This window comes from Onychomys torridus, chromosome 3, assembly GCF_903995425.1.
Source record: "Onychomys torridus chromosome 3, mOncTor1.1, whole genome shotgun sequence".
NCBI classification, from domain to species: domain Eukaryota; kingdom Metazoa; phylum Chordata; class Mammalia; order Rodentia; family Cricetidae; genus Onychomys; species Onychomys torridus.
In genome coordinates this window covers 123332462-123347674 of record NC_050445.1, presented here as the reverse complement: position 1 = coordinate 123347674, position 15213 = coordinate 123332462, and positions in this window count along the sequence as shown.

The following is a 15213-nucleotide window of genomic DNA, read 5'->3' as shown; positions in this document are numbered from 1 at the left end:
AAATAAATTAAAGACTCCCTAGAGATCAACAAAAATGAATATACCACATACCCAAATTTATGGGACACTGAAAGCAGTGCTAAGAGGGAAATAAATAGCAATAAATGCCCACATAAAGAAGTTGGAGAAGTCTCACACTAGTGACTTAACAGCACCCCTGAAAGTTCTAGAACAAGAAGAAGCAATGTCTCCCAGGAAGAATAAATGCCAGGAAATTATCAAATTGAGAGCTGAAGTTAATAAAAGAGAACAATACAAAAAATTAATGAAACAAAGAGTTGGTTCATTGAGAAAATCAACAAGATAGACAAGCCCCTATCCAAACTAACCAAAAGAACGAAAGAGAGTATCCAAATAAGAAAATCAGAAATGAAAAGGGGGACAAAACAACAGACAATATCCACAAATGATATAAAAAACCTTGGGGTTACTCTAACTAAGCAAGTGTAGGACCTATATGACAAGAACTTTAAGTCCCTGAAAAAATGAAATTGTAGTTGATGTCAGAAAATGGAAAGATCTCCCATGCTCATGGATAGGCAGGATTAATATAGTAAAATGGCAATCTTACCAAAAGCAATCTACAGATTCAGTTGAATCCCCCTCAAAATACCAACACAATTCTTCACAGACCTGGAAAGAATAATACTCAACTTCATATGGAAAAATAAAAAAACTTAGGATAGCCAAAAGAATCCTGTATTATAAAACAACCTCTGGAGGCATCACAATCCCTGACCTCAAGCTCTATTATAGAGCAACAGTAATAAAAAAAAAAAAAGCTTGGTACTGGCATAAAAAACTGATATATGGACCAATGGAATTGAATTGAAGACCCTGACATTAACCCGCACACCTATGAACATATAATTTTTGACAAAGAAGCCAAAACTGTACATTGGAAAAAAGAAAGCATCTTCAACAAATGGTGCTGGGTTAACTGGATGTCAACTTGTAGAAGGCTTCAAATAGATTCATATCTGTCAGCATGCACAAAACTTAAGTCCAAGTGGATCAAAGACCTCAACATAAATCCAGTTACTCTGAACCTGATAGAAGAGAAAGTAGGATGCAGTCTTGAACACATTGGCATAGAAGATAATTTCCTAAATATAACACCAGTATCACAGTCATTGAGAGAAACAATCAATCAATGGGACCAGTTGAAACTGAGAAGCTTTTGTCAACAAGACAAAGTGAGAGCCTATAAATGAGAAAAAGGTCTTCACCAACCCCACATCATCCAGAATATATAAAGAACTCAAGAAACTAGACGTCAAAATGTCCAACAGTCCAATTAAGAAATGGGCTATAGAACTAAACAGAGAATTCTCAACAGAGGAAGTGCAAATGGCTGAAAGACATATAAGGAATTGTTCAACATCCCTAATTATACAGGAAATGCAAATCAAAACAACTCTGAGATACCACCTTACACCTGTCAGAATGGATAAGATTTAAAACACTGAACACAGCTTATGCTGGAGAGGATATGGAGCAAGGGGAACTCTCCTCCACTGCTGGTGGGAATGCAAGCTTGTACAGCCACTTTGGAAATCAATATGGCACTTTCTTAGAAAATTGGGAATCCATCTCCCCCAAGACCCAGCTATACCACTCTTGGAATGCTCAATCATACCACAAGGGCATTTGCTCAGCTATGTTCTTATCAGCATTGTTTGTAATAGCCAGAACCTGGAAACAACCTAGATGCCCTTCAACTGGAGAACGGATAAATAAAATGTAGTATATATTCACAATGGAGTAATACCAAGCAGAGAAAAACAATGACATCATGAGGTTTGCAGGCAAATATAATCCAGAAAATATAATCCTGAGTGAGGTAACACAGACTCAGAAAGACAAACATGGTATGTTGCCGTGGGATGTTCTGTATGTCAAATGTGTTGCTCTGATTGGTTAAAATAAAGTGCTGATTGGTCAGTAGCCAGGCAGGAAGTATAGGGTAGGTGGGACAGGGAGGAGGAGAATTCTGGGAAGTTAAGGCTGGGGCAGGGAGACAATGCCAGCTGCCATCATGACAAGTGAGATGTAAGGTGCTGGTAAGCCACGAGGCACGTGGTAACTTATAGACTAACAGAAATGGGTTAATTTAAGATATAAGAACTGGATAACAAGAAACCTGCCACAGACATACAGTTTATAAGTAATACAAGCATCTCAGTGATTATTTCATAATTGGTTTGGGGACCACAGGGGCTTGGTGGCCCCTAGAGAGAAGCTCTCCAACTATAGTATGTACTCACTCACAGGTGGATACTAGATGTAAAACAGAGGATGACTAGACTGCTACTCACAACTCCAAGGAGGCTACCTAGTAAAGAGGACCCTAAGAAAGATACAGGAATCACCTAATGACAGAGAAATGGATGAGATCTACATGAGCAGACTAGAGGTGAGGAGAGGTAATGAAGGGCAAGGGTCAAGGGAAAGAGAGCTTTGGGGAGCAGGAGATCCCAGCTGGATCAAGCAGAGAGCTGGAACAAGGAATAACAGACCATGATAAATGAAGACCTCATGAGAATAGGAAGAAGCAAAGTGCTAGAGAGGTCCCCAGAAATCCACAAATTACTTCCACTGTAGACTACTGGCAATGGTCGAGAGAAAGCCCAAACTGGCCTAGTCTGGTAATTGGATGGCCAAATACCCTACCTGTGGTGCTAGAAATCTCATCCCATGACTGAAGGAAGCAGATGCAAAGATCCACGGCTAGGCCCCAGGTGGAGATCCAGGCATACAATTGGTGAGAAAGATGAGTGATTGTATGAGTGTGAATTGTTGAGACCAAGTTTGGAAAAAGCACAGGGACAAATAGCCAAACTAATGGAAACACATGAGCTATGAACCAATAGCTGAGGAGCCCCCAGGTGGATCAGGTCCTCTGATAAGTGAGACAGTTGATTAGCTTGAACTGTTTGGAAGGAACCCAGGCAGTGGGACTGGGACCTGTCATTAGTGCATGATCTCGATGTTTGGAACCTGGGGCTTATGCAGTGACACTTTGCTGTTTGCTCAGCCTGGAAGGAGGGGACTTGAGTTCCTGGACTGAATCTACCAGGTGGAGCTCAATCCTCAGGGGAGTCTTTGCCCTGGAGGAAATGGGAATGGAGGGTAGTTTGGGAGGAAGGCGGGGGAGGGAGAGGAGAGGGGAATCCAAGGCAGATATGTAAAATGAAATTAAATTATAAAATAAAAACCAAAGGAAAAATAATAATCCAAATACAATTTGGATTCAGATTTAAATGGAGAATTCTAATAGAGAAAGTACAATTGGCTGAAAAATACTATGAAATGTTCAATATCTTTAGCCATCAAAACCACTCTGAAATTCTGTTTTAGACCTGTAAGAATGGCTACAATCAATAACATAAGTGGCACACAATAACACCCACATGACTCACTGAACATGGAGAAGCTAAGCTGATTCCTACATGGAGCCTTCACCCCCATATTCTAGTCTGTTTGGGGTAGGAAGCTTCTCTGTAGGCTACCAAAAGAGAAAATTGGATACTAACCCAGCCACAAAACCTTTGGTCTATGATGTATCCTGCCTGCAATACATGCTAGGGCAATGGAAGCACAGAGCTTATGTAAGTAGCCAACCAGTGTCTTATTTGACTTAAGGGTCACACTGTAAGAAGGAAACCATACCTGACACTGCTTGGATAATCAAGAACCAGAAACTAGATATCTCAAGCAATTAGGGTAAAATGAAACAATACTGTCTAAAAATGTATTATTGAAATGACTCCTAATGATATTCTGTCATGCTCATAGATCATTGCATTATCCAACCATCATCAGAGAGGCTTTGTCTGGCAGCAGATGGGAACAGATGCATAGATCCACAAGAATTATTCAGAGAGAGTCTAAATTGGAGTTCTCCATCAAATCCCTCCCCTCAGAGCTCAGGGAATCCTGAGGAAGAAGAGACAGAAAGATTGTAAGAGCCAAAGGGGATGGAGGACATCAGAAAACAAGATTCTCTGAATCAACTAAGTAATATGTGAATATGAGTTCAAAGAGACTGTAGCAGCAAGCACAGCACCTGCAGGGGTTAACACAAGGTCCTCTGTATATAACTTAATATTCCATAGGACTCTTGCTCTAGGAACAATTAGGTCTCTCATTCTTGTATTTGTTCTTGGGACTCTTTTCCTCCTGTTTGGTTGCCATGTCCAAGTTCAATATGATTTTCGTTTTGCTTCATCTTATATTTTATTTTGTCGTGTTTGGTCATTATTTCTTAGAAGCATGTTCTTTTCCACTGAGAGACAAAAAATAAGTGGATCTGGATGGGTAGGTGAATCAGGGGAGGTGAAGAAGGATTGGTAGGAGTAGAGGGAGGGTAATCTATAATCAGGATATAACTTATAAGAAATTAATCTATTTCAACAAAAGGAAAATGAAAAGAAAAGAAATCTAACTTTTACAAGCAACACAGTGCTTCAGCCTTAAATGCATATTGAAATATAGAGATGCTGATGTGTCTATCCATTTTTATTTGCTGAATAAAAAAATTTCTAAAAACTAAATGAAATCCCATGGACCATTGAGCACAGTTTACCAACTGCACAATGATTTCATGTATATCAGTTCACTCCATTCCCAGATATTCTCAGACACATCTTTTAAGTCTTTGAGAGGAGGACATTTAGATCACATCCACGTTTATATTATGAACCCAAAAGTAGGATGAAAATGACACTTTTATGAGTTTCTCTGTGTGTGTTGCTTTGATTTTTAAGAGGATCTTGCTAAATCACTCAGGATGGCTGGCCTCACATTGAAAGTTTTCCTTCCTCAACTTACTAAGTAGATGAGATTATAGGCTTGTACTGTCATACCCAGATGAGGTTTTTAATTTCTTTTCTTTCACCTATTTTCCAAGTGAATCTCAAGATAAATAAATAAACCATCAGTGCAACATTTTGGTACTGACTGGAGTCAAAATATACAATTTTTAATAACCCAAATAACTTGTACCTTTTAAAAATTATTATTGGAGAAAACAGGACCCTGCCCAGCACCATTATTACTGAGTGGGAGAAAGAGACCCACATGCATGCTTGGGGAGGCATGCCCTGTGTGGCAAGAAGAAAACACAGGCCTACATGGTGCCTTGTGTTGCTGGGCAGATGGGCAATATTATGCTGGAGCTGAGTTTATGCAGTACTTTATGTGTGCTAGGGAAGTACACTATCACCTGAGTTACAGCAGTTTCTTTCCAGGTAACTGCCATTATACTAGATACAACTGAGGAGAACCAGATCTATGCAATCCTACACTTAATCTCCAACAGCAGAGCTGAAGGCAGTGTACCTGGACTTCAATTAGCACCGTAATCCTTTTGAACTAACTCTTGTTCAATTCTGACTTGACACCCATAGAGCAATATTCAGAGGAAATTCTCATAAACTTCCTACTCAACATAAATGTATCCCAGGAGATTTGTTGACTTTCCCCCATTGTATTGGATCCCGAAATGGAATGATCAACACTTATTGGCATGTACTTCATGTAAGTATATAGACAGGAGTGGAAAGAGGCCATCGCCACATAAGTCAACATAAACACTTTTGTAGCTAGAGATCCTGGGAAGACAGCAATGAGAGATCTAAGCTGTTATTGTTTGGGAGAAAATAATAAAACATTCTCAGTAGTGATATGTCACTTTTATATTTATGATTTATAATGTTACAAAGATATTGTGTATTTGGCAAGAAAAGGGAGCATTATTTACCAAATGAATGCTGCTTGCTGACAGAGACTATGTCAGAAAAACCCAATTATGGTCTCGAGCAGGGAATCTTAACCCAGACAGGAAGTTGAGGGAGCAAGAAGCATTGGAGAAACTGTTCCATATGGAAGCTCAGGTTTTTATGGCAGTACTAAATTATGATGTTGTTATTTGATGTATTAACTATGTTCAGACCATTTTCTTACCATCAGCTTGTATCTTCTCTGAAGTGAAGGTAAATTGATCTTTTAAAATATGTGTTTATTCATTGATGATTTCATTAATGTATACAAGGTATTTTGAACATAGCCGTCTCCCACTGGCCCTGCTCAAACCCTTGCCAGACTCCATCATGGCTCCCTCCCAACTTCATGTACTCCTTTTCTTGACCTACTAACTTCCAGTTAAAGGTTCTACCTTGTGCATTGGTTTAGCACAATGCTCTTCAGCATGGACAACCTAGCAGGAGCTGTAGCCCTAAAGAAAGCAGACTCTTGCTATCCCAGCTACAAGGTTTCCAAAGCTCCTATGCTAGGGATGGGGCATGATGAACTCCTTCCCTGTCCATGCTGGAATTTCAACAACAACCACAGCCACTGTGAATTCAGGTGTGCGTATCTTATAGATATTTTCAATCAAATGCATAATGTACCATATAAGTACCTATTACCCATTGTTATTATAGAAAATAAAATACAGAGATATCTAAGACACAAAAGACTATAGTCAGGCCACAGAGATGATTTCAAGTAGGGAGTTGTCTCTCTCATTTCATAGTAACATCAGTTCTCAAATATCTTGATTGAGAGTACTGTTAACAAGCCACTGAGTTTGTACTAAGGATATTAGTTTTAAAGTCATTGCACTTAAGAATGAAACATAACCGTTATCAGTTAGAAGACTCAAATATGATTTGTTTTCAGCCGTTGTCACACTGCAGAGTGAATGCGGAGCCTCACACAACCTAAGTTCACTTCCATTCAGTCATTTTCACATCCCTTTTTCTATTATTTCTTTTAAATTTTGAGACAGACTCTCAGGTGGGCCTGGTATTTGCAATCTTCGTACTTCAGTCCCCTGATATTTTCATTGTTGTTGTTACTCTACAGTTAAAAGCTGTGACTAAAGAAGGCATGTTTAGCAGGTATCCCTAAGTAACATAATAATAAAGTACCGAGAATCCAGGGCATTGCCAAAATATATCAATAAGCTTTCTACTTAATTTCTTTTGTCATTTTATTAAAAAATATTTTTATTTATTTGTTTATATATTCTGTGTGTGTTTGTCTCTCTCTGTGTCTCTTTCTGTCTCTGTCACTCTGTCTTTGTCTCTCCGTCTCTCTGTCTCTCTGTCTCTCTGTCTCTCTCTCTCTCTGTGTGTGTGTGTGTGTAGATAAATGTATGCCCAGGAATATGTGTGAAGTTCTGAGGAAAAAATTCCAGAGTTGTTTCTATTTCTCCCTTCTACCATGTGGGTATCAGGAATTAGACTCAGCAATCACCTGTACCTGTTCAGTCATTTTGCTCGTCCTACTCTTGAATTTATATATATGAAAATATAATTTAGTGCTTCATATAGGAGATAGCAAAGTAAGGTTCACATTAACACTACTTTGTATTTTATCTTGGAGGAACTGGCTACTTTACATCCTTTCCAAATATCATATACATACTTTTATAGACTCCAAGGTAGAATGAAGAATGTACTTGTTTGCTTTTATCATTGGGAACAGTCACACTAAAAAAAAAAAAAAAAATGTTTGCTGGCTTATGAATTTTAGAGATATTTTGCCCTCATTCCCTCAAATGTCACAAACTTTCTATGAAGGCTTTTACTTTCCCATTGAACCAGGTCATTATTTTATTTACAGTTGGCATTAAGTGTACCTTTGTACAGCCTACCTCACCTCAACAACCTTAAAAATGACTGAGGGAGTTCAGATTGGACTGCTGCCTATTTATTATCTAACTCTATCGCTGTCAGTGAAATTGACCATGAAAGTGCACATTAAATGCTTGATCATAAAATAAAGCATTGTTGGCAAGTGAAACAATTACAATAAAAGAGCCTTGAGCTTATTTTGATTAAAATATCCCCTCTTTGGCTGGTTCTGACAAGCAAATAGAACACTCTGTTAAGACCCTGAACAAAGAATTTAAGGCATCCAATGTAATTAAGTCCACTCATCTAATGACCTCTACCTATGATCTTAAGTTCAAGTGATTAAAATTATCAGCATGTTGTTAGCATAGAGTTGATTTGTAAACTATTTTGTAACAGTCTTGACCAGAAGTATTAAAATATTGTGTGATGTATAAGGATTTTGAGATGTGTTAACTGCTGTAGCTATATCACATCCTTTCTTTCTTTCCCATTAGGAATGAGTACAAGGGAAAGAAGTCAAGGGAGGAGCAGCCAGGAGGGCAGAGAAAGTCAAGCATAATGGAGAGGGAAACATCTTTCTGTTCTCTTCATTGGAATCTATGTGAATCTTCTCCTGATGCTCATCTTGGACCAACCCATATACGTCTCCCAGTTATTATGATTGCTGCTGACATCAAGTAGCTATACCTTCTCTGAAGAATTGCCTCTGGAAGTAGTCAAGGAAACTAGCCTCACCATCACTCCATGTACTTGGTCAACGTTTGTCTAGCAAACAATACAACCTCAATTCTCCAGACTAATTTTGAGATGCATTCTGGCTTACACTCAGTTTTTTTTTTCTTGTTTATCCATTTTTTTTCTCTCCCATTTCCCTCATATCCTTTCACCTGAGACAACTGTTGCAAATAAGTAGAAAAAAATCCAAGTCCTAGACTTTAATTCTAGGAAACATAATATAAGCTATCTTTCTAGTTCCAAAAATGTTCTTTATCAATAAGATATTTCGCAATTCTTAAAGAATCTAACAGTTTGGGAAAGAAAAATAAAACATAAGAATTTATTTTAGTACCATACAACATTAAGTTTAGACAGCATACAAACATGCACACAGGGTAGCAGCTTGTTGTTTGGAAATCAACCCAGCAGAGGGGTGAGTGAACACTTGGAAGTATTTTAGGATTGAGAAGGAAGTCAAAATTCTGTGTGCTAATAAAAGAGCTCTGAGGTTTTCTTTTTCTTTAAAGTTACTGGGAACTAGAGTAGACATTAAGAGAGGGAATCAACTTGATTATATTTGACAGGATTTGATGTTATCTGAAATCTAAAACAAGAGTTAATAAGGTTTAATGCCTCCTGGGTATATATGCATTTAACCAAAGAGAGGCAAGGTCCTTGGTGATATAATTAAAAGCATGGATTTCTGTGGAATAAATTTCTAGTATTAAATCTGCAAAATTAACTTTATTAATCCTTGTCCAATAATGATTTTAACTAAGAAAGGGAAGTGAAGCTATCTTTCCCAATGAGACTTTAATAGAGCCAGTCAAATCTTCAACAGTTGGAAAGTTTTTCTATCTACAAGATTTTTCTCCATGGAATTAAGTTGTTTCCAGTTTCTAAAATGCAGAAAAAGAAATGTAAGAGGATGCTCTCTAGAGAGAAAAGTGTTTCCAAGAAAACATGTGACTTGGTATGCTGTAGAATGAGAATAAAGAACTATATGAAATCCCAGGCATAGTACTGTAATATTCGGGATAAATTACAAAGAATCCATCATCATTATGTGCATAAAAAGCCTCATTATTCTAATTGTCTCATGGCATTGAGTTCTAAATGTGTTTATGTGATCAATACCGTTAGGCTTTCTCTGACAGATCTTGTGAATTGTTACCAATATGGTACTTTCAAATCTCAATAGTGTGTGTGTGTGTGTGTGTGTGTTCATGCACATAAGTGTACTCTCACACATGATTAGAATTTTTTAGAAAATATGTAGTAGAGTCTAATCTGAAAAATCCCAGCTGAAATCTAGATCAGTCTATGTTCTAACTTCATCTTACATTGATAGTTTCTTGCCCTACTCTCTCTTTTAAATATTTGAAAATTTTCCCACAATGCCTTTAGTGATATTGTTTTAGGAAGGAGGAGAAAAGCTGGAAACTGTATCCATTAATTAAGCATTTTCAACATTCTAGAAGACTAGCAAACTGATGTATTTTACCATAGTCTTTAATGTTTTTACATTGAGATAGTCATTATAGTTAAACTAAGCATGCCAGACCTGTGTGTTTGGTTTTTAATGGAACTGAGGCCCCTAATTAGAATGCATATAGAATTATCTGGGAAGATTTTCAAAGATTTCAATGCTTGATTGGAGAATTCTGAGGAAGAGCAAGGGGAAGTATGTGTTTGAGAAGACTATGAATCCTACATCCTACTCTAAAGTTTGGGTCAAAATGTCAGCAATTACCAATGAATTATCAAAGAAGCATCATGTGGTCAAAATTAATTATATTTTAATATAACAGTTAATATGTTCCAGGATTTAAATTTTCACTTAACAAATAGTTTAAAATAAGTCAGAGCCTCTGCTTTTGTAGAATGCACCATAAATGCCAATGTTAGCAAAAATTAAATTGTAGATAGAATAATTATCATAATTCACTTCATATAAATTGTCATTTAGAATATAAATTCAAAGTTATTAAGACCCTTGAACTAAATAAGGTAAAAGTTACCAAAAATATTAACCTAATAATAAATAAAACATTGCCACGTGTAAGTTCTACCTTTGTTATAGTGGATAAAGTTGCCAGGATATAAACTCACCCCCATGCATGAATTATGTTTCAGATCAGGGTAGGAACTTCAAATTCTTTTATTCTCCTGTTTCATCCTCTTAAATGTTGAGACTGCAAGTGCCACCATACCCAGAAAATGAAGTTAAACTCAAATGAAACAAAATTGAAGAAAACACTGTATAAAGGATTTAGAAAATAAATAACTGAACTCATACAAGGAGGTAGGTTTCAATCTAGTCAATATAGTATTGAACAGAGAACACATTATACTTAGTTAGGCATGCTGTGTAATACTAACAGAGAAATTTCCTGAATTACTCAATGATAGGCAAGGCTACATAGAAAATACATTTGCAATTGTAGACAAAGTTGTCAATTGCCTCATGAGACAACAGCAAAAAACATAATTAAAGAAATTCAAGGTTGTTGCAGAATATTTGTACATGTGAGGATGTGTCTTTGCCATGGAGCCATGTGATTGTTTTAATAAAGAAGTAGTGCTCAAAAGCAAGGCAAGAAAGATAGACAGGATTTCCAGGGAGTGCAAGGAAGAGGAAGAGGAATATAGATGTGCAGATTATGCCAAAGAGATACCAGTGAGAATATTCTTCAGAAGAATTTGGACATATGGTACAGAGCAGAGATATCCCAGCCACATGGCAGAAAGTAGATTAATAGGAACAGGTTAATATGAGTTATAAGAGCTAGCTGGGGACAAAGCCAAAGGACAATATTTCATTATTAATAATAAGTCTCCATGTCATTATTTGTGGGCTGGTGATCCAAAGATAGTTCAATAAACAATCTTACTACCCAAGGTTATCAAAAAACCACACAACAGATCATTCATGGCATCTAAGAAGCTGTCCAGATGTGTTCAACATAGTGATATGGAGAATTGCTTCTTATCGTCACAAACAGAAAAGGTCAATCCCAAGTATTCAGATATTGCAATAAAGAGGCATAAATTTTGAATCACTGAGCTAAAATTTATATGTGTAGGAGAAAACATCTAAATAGAGAATAAATGAGTATATTTTTGAAAACAAACGAAAATTTCAGGTTGGAAAAAATAAGAACAAAATTATTTTTTTATAATTATGTGCAAAGCACAATAGAAAAAGCAGTCAGTGGGCTACAGAGCTGGCTCATCAGTTGAGAGAACTCCTGCCCTTGCAGAGGATCCTAGCTTAGTGTTTGCTCCCAGCACCCACAGCGCAGCTCACATCTACCTGTACCTCCAGCACCAAGGGATCTGGCTTCTGTGGGTACATGCACTCACATTCACATAAGCTCATACAGGAATACATGCAAGCAAGTAAAAAAAGGGGAGTCAATAAATGCTTTTAAAAATAACTATTTTGGATTCTATTTGACTGGGTTTTTCTGGCAAACTTTCTTTTACAATTGAGTCAATGGAAAGACTTACAAGTTGAGGGGTAGTTTAAATACTGAGCAGTGGTTACTAATGTCCCAGTCTTGGTGTGTCTACATTCATGGATGTCTGTTAAAAGACTTGAAAAATGTATATATGTAGAAAATCAGGCACCAATAAGCTTTGTTAAGAACAAATGGAAATACAAATATTGATAACACTGCTAAGAGAGCTAGCAGGTTACCTGTGTGAAAGTTCCCCAGGGCCAAGGATTTGTTTGGTGTTTTTATTTTATTTTTTATTATTTTTTTAATGGGTAACCAGAGAAAGAGGAGATTATTGGTAAGGAGGTGTCTTGGGTTTCAAAGACTAGTAGAGTCCAGCCCCTCTATAGTCTTTTCCTAGAGTTCCATAAGAGATGCAACCAGGAGCAGATTAATTAATCCGAGGGATACTTGAATAAATCTATGTACCTGAAACTCTTGAGTCCATACACTTGATTCTTCTGAGTCAGTTTTCTCTCTACACAGTTTCTATTCTGCTCTCTTTGTAGCTCCTTTCTTGCCTGATTTCTTTGCTGTTCTTTCTAAGTTCAATCTCTATTCTCCCTCCTTGTTCTTCCCCATGTAGTTTTTTCCCCATCTAGTTCTTGTCCATCTAGTTCTTCCTCATGTTGTTTTTCCTCATCTTCTATCTTTCTTCTCATTCTCCTTTTCTTTGTCCCCCTCTCTCCCCAGTCCAGTTTAAATACACATACAATCTGCAGTTCTCTGGCTCCACCACTTTCTGGTCAGAAAGGGCAAAGCTGCTGGGTAGATAGACAACCAGCATCACGGCTTTATGTACTTGGTATGCGAAAGTCCTTCAGTTCTGCGTTAATTGTTAGAAAGAGAACTAGAGCTAGAAATAGCTCTTGGAAGAGATGGGGGTTAAGCTTAATTACCACATCCACCTGTCCTTCTCTAACATCAGCTGTATGCTATCTATCTATGGTCTGTACTTAGAAAGTCTTGGAAATATCTCAGATAAGATATTTTCATCTGGAGGTGGATCTGGCTGGATGTTGCTAATAACAATAATTACAGAAAGGCCTGAAGTTAGGGATCTGGCTGTGTGACTTCTGTTAGTGCAGTTAAGATATGTTATCCAAATACTTTAATTATATAGGGGAAATTGTACCCAATGAATGATCAAATATACTGTTCCAAGAATGGAAAAGCTACAATAGCACTTAAGAAATTCATTGCAGGAAATGGATAATATTCAAAAGCTGATATCACCAAGACTCATTAAGCCCCATTTAAGGCCATTGACTTTTTCCAGGTATAGATTTAACATAGTCAGCTGAATTCCTACTTCATATTTCTGCTGCTCTTGGCATTGGGTGGTTTTAAGATTTGATTAACAGATGTAAATTACATAAGCAGTTATTTAAGATGCATGAAGTTTCTGTGACATTAAACATTTGTATTGTAAATTATTCATAGGTATAACTTGGTAATTGAGAGATTTCCCCTTAATGTCCAGTTTGTCTTACTGAGCACACACCCAAAAAAAGTCTAGGTCAAACAACACCTGTCTCACAAACCAAGATATATATGGGAGCACATTTGAAAAGAAACAGGCTAAAAATTGGGAAGTAACTTATTTTCATTGTTTGAAGTAGGGTGTATTTGAACCTTGATGCCACTGGAGAATCTCAGGATGCCAACATGCTGCAAGGTATATTGTTTGGAAAGGGTGTTTATTGCAAAAGCCAAGTGGAGTCCCAGGTTGCTAAATTTGCCTGCTTCAAGATAGTCTAAGTACCAAGAGATTATATTTAAAAACACAATTTGCTTAATAGGTAATATACATATCTAAAATAAAACATCCAATATTTGTCCTTTTTTGTTTGGATTACCTTATTTAGGATTAGTTTTTCTAACTCCAACAATTTACTGGTTAATTTCATTTTTAACAGCTGAATAATATTTAATTGTGTAAATGTACCATATTTTCTTTATCCACTAATCAGTTGATGGACATCTAGAGTGTTTCTAATTTCTAGCTATTATGAATAGGGCAACAATAAACATTATTGAAAAAAATCTCTGAAGTAGGATGTTGAGTTCTTTAGGTATATGCTCGAGAGTAGTATAGCTAGATCTTGAGGTATATACATTCCCAGCTTCCTGAGGAACTACGACACTGATTTCCATAATGGCTATACAATTTGCACTGCCCCCAGAAATGAGTAAGTGTTCCCTTTCCCCTACATCCTCACCAGAATGAATCTGTCACTTGTTTTATTGATCTTAGCCACTGTGACTCTGTAAAATGAAATCTCAACATAGTTAGCATTTCTCTGTGACTCCTGATGATATTATGCTTCTTGTGGTAGATGGGAACTCAGAGAAAGAAGCACAGCAGGAATGTTCACATAGTGAAATATTTGGGAACATTCCGACCTAAACTTGATGTTTTCATTAAACCCTTCTCCTAGGGGTTCAGGGAGCAATTTGGAAGAGGAAGAAAAGGATTGTATAAGGCAGAGGCACCAGATGACAACAAGGAAACAGTGACTTCCAGACAAAATAAGATTTGTGTTCATATGACCACACAGAAAATATGGCAGCATGCACAAGGTCTGCACAAGTACAAGCTATAAGGTCTATATAAATTCAGTGTGGAGAGGGGGAAAAAGAAAACAGGCACTCACCTTTAACCAGGAAGCTACTTGTAAAGCAAAAATTTATTTTCTCCAATCAAATTTCACTGGGTAAATTAAAAACACTTAAAGATAGGTGCAGTGCCAAACCAAAAGGATCTCAATGGTATTTTTTATAAACGTTTTATCTCATATTGCTTGTTTTTTTTTTGTTGTTTTGTTTTGTTTGCTTTTTGTCTTATCTGTCTTTTTTTAAATATTATGCCTCTAATCTTTTTTAATTGGTTGCAGTGTGTGTTTGTGTGTGTGTGTCTCTCTCTCTGTGTATTTGTGTATGTGTTTCTCTTCATTGATTTTTTTGGTTATTTATTATTTATTTATTTATTGCCTGATTGCTTGCTTCTAAAGAGATAAGGAAAAAAATGGTGTGGGGTTTGGTAGGTTGAGAGGAAGGAAGGATCTGGGAAGACATGAAGGAGAATAAACCATGTTTAAAGTAAATGCATGGAAATTTTTTTCTAAAAGAATAATGGAGCCATGAAGGTACTCAAGCATAAAACCAAGGTGGCCATTTTTGCTAGTCTCTGAATACCCCACATTCTTTATTTATATTTATAAGGTAAAATAATTAAAATTCTTTTTCTTCTGTTCTCTAATTCAAAATCAAATGTGTGGACTAGGGATATCATTGTTGGTAGAGATCTTGACTGGTGTTCATGGGCAGTGTGTTCTGTTTCAGTA